Genomic DNA, 7,245 nt, shown 5'->3' on the forward strand with positions numbered 1-7,245 from the left:
GACACTAAATTTTGCGCACCGGAACATTGCGTAAATCGGACTAAAAACCACAGCCCCTAAAAAACTGTGCGAAAGAAACGGAAAATAATGCGAAACCGAAAGCAGTAGGTTGCGGACGGTACGTCAATTCACCCGCGTATATATATATATATATATACGCGGGTGTATATATATATATATATATATATATATATATATATGTATTGTTACGTGGTGGCACAAGGAATGAGGCCAACCATGGAGGATGTCGACGACACGATCTATTTACAGTACGCGATGACCTGTTTACATTATTTACAAGGCAGCTGTTGCCGAGCGTTTTACCCAGGCTGCACGCTCCACACACAGTTCTTGTTCGTCGTTCTTCATCAGGCCCACAGCGGCAGATACCCTACTGCGCCCTTCTTCGTCACCTCGTGACAATATATATTATTATTTATACATAGATATATATGTATATTTATATATATATATATATATATATATACATATATATATATATATATATATATATATATATATATATATATATATATATATAAATAAATACACGATTCAGCTCGCAATGGAACATAAGAACATAGGGGTACCATTCGTGGACAAGATGGCAATGCAGTGGGTCAGGGAAAAAAGGCGTGTTAAGGACATCTTAGTAGAAATTAAGCAGAAATAGGCGTGGGGGTAGGGTATGTAATGCGAAGGTAAGAAAACCGTTCGTCAGAACGTGTTTATTGGGCAGATGAGATTAAGAAGTTTGCGGGGATAAATTTGCCGCCTTTAGCGCAGGAAAGGGGTAATTGATGGAAGATTAATGGGAGAAGCCTTTGCACTTTAGTGGGCGTAGGTAGGGTGGTGATGCAACGTAAATCAGAGCAAAAATGACCCAAAGTGCGATTTTCGAGTTGATAGGTACATGAATACTGCAGGAAGTGCCCAACCGTACATTCATCACGTCTCACTCAAAAAAGATACGTACTCTTCTTTGGTGCGGGTTCTCTTCAAGAGGAAGAAGCAACAAAGCTGCCTGAGACTAAACGTTTTTATGTACATTCCCTTACGGAGTGTGTTGCTTATACAAGCAGTCTATGAACTATCCGGGGCATCTGAATATCACGGGTAGAAATAATGGCATTGAAAATTCTCGTTCCGCAATTATTGCTTCCAATTGTCAAAATCTTTTTCTTTATAACAAATATTACGAACAATTTCAAGGTCAGGCAACTGAGCACAGGTGACCAACTCGCAGCTACACGGCCCAAGGTCTTCAGACGAAGTGCTGCTGTGAACGTCCATCTGGCGACAGCATTCCTTTTTAATCCGTGTTTGATCTTTTCGTCTATCAGCTCCCCTTGATCACGTTCATGGCCCAGCAAAGATCCACCGGTTTTACGCTAGAAGTTTGTAAGTGTAGCCGACGTTTATGATCAGCCTTGTCCCACTGATCTGTTTGTTAAGTAAAATATAATGTATTCTCATAATCGTTTAACTAAAACGCGTCGGCACTCGATTTTTAAAAAAACTGTGGGCCTTTATATTTTTTGGAAAATTCCTAAATATTCGCTACACCGAACGTCGTACAATTAATATGTTCTGTCAGCAGCAATTTGAATGCGTAATGGAGATGACCAGTGAAGCTCAGGCGACAAACACATAAAAAAATTACGAACTTTTTATTGTTTTGGTAGGTTCTGGAGATGACGAAGGTTGGACTGGACATTCATTGTATTGGTTTATGAACATTATTTGTCTGCTATGGCGGGTCGTTTATTTTTTGCCGTTATACTGCTAACAATGACCTTCTGGGAGTTAGGTGTAGGAAGCGCCTCTGAAAATCAGAGAAACGTTTTGCTTGAACAGCTATACTGAAAAAAAAACTCTAAAAGTAACACAGCGTCCTGAAAAACCACAGAGTAAAGGTAGCCACAAGCCCACTAACTTGCTACGGAGTGTTAAATGGTGCATGTGGTGTGCAAATTGATTTAAGAATAACAGGAGCAACTTCAAGATATAAATTATTGTTTGCTTTTTAACATAGCACTGACAAAAAAGCCAAGGCTACACAAGAAGAACACTTCTTCATTCCTCAAGGATTTTTTTAATCAAAGTTGCTTGAGGAATGTTGTTACAAGATATTACACTCGTACAGGATCACCTTTATCTCTGGCCTCAAAGCACTTTTATTACTCCAACCCCAACATCTGTGACGTACGCATGTTTACGTATATCGCATAATATTAAGGTAAATGCTTCATTGGCCTCATATAATAAGTAAGTGGTATTTGAGGCACCCCACATTAGAAGGGGTACTAAAATTTTGACTTTTACGATCAGAAATAGCAATCACCTATACTGATTACGAACCAAAATTCAGAAAACAATTATCATCGCTTTTCTCTTTTTTCGTTCTTTTAATTGAACCACCGTTTACTTTTATCCGTGAACCGTTTAGGGATAGTCTGTGTTTCAGACATTTTTTCACCTACTACAAAATTGCAGACGTCTTCTTCTAATATCCGGGCGCACTCTGCATCAGCGTTCTTCACATCAAAAACACTTTAAATTGCCGGTATGGTGGGTGATGTACTTGAAAAATTGAAATTCAATGTATTCTCTCTTTTGCAGCTTTCCGTTCTGTTTTTGATGCCAGTATGTTTTACAATAGTCTAGAATATGCAATTGCTTTTGTGAATGTTTGTAGATCCCTCCTATACCACAGAAATTTCGATTTGTGGTTAGCAGTACATAAGCACACCAGGACCGACAGCTGTTGTCAAATAGAAAATTCGTGGTTCAATATCACGAAATAAAACCATTAACGTGAACCAAGGCCACTTAATCTTTCGCACTGCGAGTAGCAGCGTATCTCCCTCAGTGAAGACGTAGCTCTCAGAACCAGTCAGGAAATGTCGCGAGCATGCAATGGTGAGAAGCAGGCGGAATAAACCGTTTCAATTTGCTGCTTTACCTAGTGTTTCTAAGCAGGTCTGAGATGATGTAATTCCCATCCATTATGCGTTGTTGACGCACAAATCGCCCATTGAAGCGCATTTGCCACAGATCACACTTGCGAGGTGGTCCAAAGCCACACAGTATCCCCTCTTTCCAACGAGATTTCTCACTGTTTGTAAATCCCCTTAGGCCAGCATACGTCAACGTGCTATTCGACGAGCTTTTCAGTGAGACACACAGAATTGGCTACGCTGGGGTCATCGTTGGGAGAAAAAGGAAAACGCCTGTCTAGGGTACTCGACGCGGAACGCGCATGAGATAAAACAACACAGGATTTAGTTAAAGCATCAATGTACATCTATATATTCGTGGGCAAACCTAAGCCTTGTGTAGGCTAGTGTGGCAACGCTCTGCAGCAGCGATAGTTTACCAGAATTATTAACTGCACCTTCTAAATAAAACACGCCAGACATCACGCAAAACAAGAACAGAGGGAGAAACGTTCGACGAAATACCAATATAAAAGAGAAGAAAAACACACAGACAAGAAACGTAAGGTGCACCCAAATGTAGCATTGCTGACTGCTCGAGCGTAGCTGTCGCGAAGCGAATTGGGACCGCTTTCTGCGTACATCGCCATGTTAGTCAAACAGTGTAGCGGGAAGCTCGTAAAATTATGCTGTGACACACCATATTCGTATGTCTCTCCGGTAGTGTGTTTGAATTCTTAGTATCAGATAACAAGACACGTTGTTGTGAATATTTTCTGGTACAAACGGTGTAATCCCTTTACTAAAAGTATAATCATGACAAATTGTTTGTATACGTGTGAAAACTAACAATCCTGCTGAGAAAGTGATTGGTGCATCTTGTGTAGGGAATAAAGAATACCGTTTGCAATTTTTTTTAAATTACGTGGAGTTTACTATTTATGTTTACAACACTGAAAAACAGCACATGGTATAACAGAGATAACACTAAACGGGAGCTTTAGTCAGAAACCTCCTTATTGAGACAGGCAGATATAGGTGTAAAGTGTACAGTAAACATGCAACGCATTTTAGTTTTTTACTGATATATCCTGTATGTGTATATTTGATCTGGTCACAATCAAAAACACACCGAGATTTTAACGCCCAGAGCCGTGTTGCAGGGCAGCCGCAGTAAATGGTGCATTTCGACGCGTGTATATAAATAAAATCAACATTTGGTACTATTTTTAGGGGGTGGCGAAAACTAATAATTTCAATGAGATAACGGTGATTTTTATTAAGAAGGCTTAGCTCTAATCACTCAGCCTAACACCAGCTTTCTGAAGGTTTCAAAGCGCACTGCAGTTTTGGTGCTGCAAGACACAACAAACGCCGTCGCTGCGTACAGAAATGTCTAAGAAGCTGCGATAACATCAACATAATTACAAAGACAAATTTTGAATAAATGTGGCCACAAAAAATGCACTTGTGGACTCCGTTCCACACATAAAACTCTGCACTCTGTTCTCTCCAAAGCCGTATGATTTCAGAATGTGCAGGCAGTGTAGTAACGTATTACGCACGATAAACAACCGTGAGAAATCGTACTTGTATTAGCTTTTCCAGAAAATCTCAAGATTTATAGAACATAAATCATGTATATTAATAACTACTTCATTTTTAATCTACCATAAAATAGATAATATAAAAATAGATCACATGCCAAACATCCAAGAAAGTAGAAAGGCCTTTATGCTGTGGCTGCGTGCGTAACGGTGCGTAATGGTGTTACATCCATACGTAATGAAAGGAAAAATGGCGTCCCCGGTTTTGTGGTCCCAATCAACTAAAATAGCGATATTTTGGGTACCTTTCCTCATATGGCTCACAAGAGACATTCGCACGTATAAAGGTAAGTGTCCCCAGAGTCCTTCAATGCCTCTCTGGTCATGAAACTTCGCCGTCACGCTAAGGGAGAGCTTCGTACGCTGCCGCGCCGCGACGCTGGTGTTGATCGGAGGGCAGCCGTGGGCGGGGTCAGAGCGCGTTAGGCAGGAAACAGACCACGGAGTAAGATAAAACAGACGCTTGCCGCCTTATCAGCAATGCGGTTTCGCTTTAGGTGTCGTGATCCACTTAAATGGACTTATCATTGGTGCGAACGGGCATGCTGCTACTGCGTTCCTGCCTGCCGCTCTGGCTACTGAGCAGCGGCGGCCACCCCATGCCCTCCGATCTGCGGTGGCTCCCCTCGCGGTAGCCTTTGTCCCCGTAGGAAACTTGGCCGGGAGTTTCATGACCAGAGAAGCATTGAAGGACTCTGGTGTCACGCAACATGTCCCCAGACTGAACCGGTATATTATGCCTAAGCATAAACGCAACACAGAGAAGGAAGAAGTCAAGGCCTGCGCACCAGTCATGCCACCGGCGACGGGCCAACTTCTTCTCGTAGTCTTCCGCTGGTGCAATACCATCGTTTGACATGCATTGACCACCGAATTGCATCGGTTCGCTAGTAGCAAAATTCTTAGGCCGCGTTCCTTGACCTCTTCTCAGAGTTTGAAGAGGTGCATATAGGGCTTCGGCTGATCCTCGCTCACTGCGTTATGTACAGTGCAGTCGGTGAGTACGGATTGTAGCGTTGAAATTAGATTCTCAAAATTTAGTGAAAAAGTCCTTATGGCGGATATTCTAAACCAGGGAGAGCAGTAGCAACCTGCTTGACAAATCATCTAACAGTAGCCTGGCTCTTAAGGTCAGCACAGGTGTGTTTGCACCCAGAGCCCCCATGATTTTTTTCCACCTTCCTGCTGCCCCTCCGTCTTCTGAGGTACTGCACGTATCTGGTATAACCAAACGGCTTACGATGGCCAATCTCGTCGCTGCCATTGAAGAACCAAATCCGAACTCTTCTGCAGGGTATAACGAAATCCCTTATGTGCTGTTCAAGAATTTGCAGGGGGATGACTTGGATGCAGTACTCCATTTGTTAAATAATGTGTGAATGAAAGGTGTGATTCCCTTGAGTATAAAGAATTTGTGGTATTGCCTATCCCTAATCAGCGAGAAGCAACAAACGTATTAGTCCACGAAGACACATTGTTTTGACCACAACACTATGCAAGATATTTGAGCGAATAGTTGCCTCTAGATTATTCTGGTGGCTTGAGCACAACATAAAATACCATCCCTCACGGAATAGCTTCACACCATCCCTGGTTGCAGAGAAAGGCCTGTCTCTAATGGCTGACGATACCGTAAAAACCCGCGTATAATACGGACCCACGTAAAATACGAGGTGTAATTCGGGGACAGCAAAATCAGAAAAAAAGTTTTAATCCGCATATAATACGAGGTAAAGAGCACAGAAAACATTTATTTGCACTGCAGTTATCCTTCAGGCATTGTCAGTGTTCGCTGGCAGTGTGTCCCGAGGTCCGTTCAGTCATCGTCAGGTTCGCTGCCGCTGTCTCCTGAAGTCGCCTTGTTGGAAATGTCTTCCCACAGAAAGTGGTCCTCAGTGCCATCCAGCGCGTTCGAGATGCCGCTTTTCTTAAAAGAGCGACTGACGAGCTCCTCTGGGATGCTGGCCCACGCATCCGCGATCCAGCCACAAAGCACCGCTGGAGAAGCCCGCGTCAGCCATTCGGTAGCTGTCACTTACGGGTCTCTTGATCTCATCCCCTATTGGTAGCAGGACCTGATGCAGTCTTTGAAAAGCTTGTTGATGCAAACGTCTAGTGTTTGCAGCCGGGATGTCACTCCCGCTGGAATGACAATGAGTTCAATGCGGGATTTGCGCAACAACTTCTTCACGGAATCGGCAAGGTGGCCGCGAAAGGCGTCCAACACGAGCACTGACGGGAACCCGCAACAGTTCTCCTGGTCGCCGATACCACACAGACTTTTTCCAGTCAAGCACCAGTTGCTTTCTCCACCCGCGAATGCTGCCTTCGGTGACGCCAAACTGCCGTCCTACGGCGCAATTCCTCATGGTCTTGGCACATCAAATAACTTTTCTTTTAATTGCCGCTGATTACTGCCTTCGTGCATCCCGACATCGGGATAGACTTGCGTTGAACGCGCCGATCATTCGCGTCATCAAAACAATCAAAAAGGCGCCGGCTGAGAGAAGCAGCAGCCAGCTAACGCCAACGCAAGATGGCCCACCGTCCGCTGAAACCGAAACCGAAAGTGCAAATGTTCGGCTGAAAACTTTGGGATCCAAATATAATAAGAGGCACAAATTTTACACAGTAAAATTTGAAAAAAAAAACCTCGTATTATACGCCGGTGTTTACGGTATCTTGCGTTTTTTTGCGTC

This window comes from Haemaphysalis longicornis, unplaced genomic scaffold (assembly GCF_048455015.1).
Source record: "Haemaphysalis longicornis isolate Haplotype H1 unplaced genomic scaffold, Haemaphysalis longicornis Haplotype H1 scaffold_11, whole genome shotgun sequence".
Lineage (NCBI taxonomy): Eukaryota > Metazoa > Arthropoda > Arachnida > Ixodida > Ixodidae > Haemaphysalis > Haemaphysalis longicornis.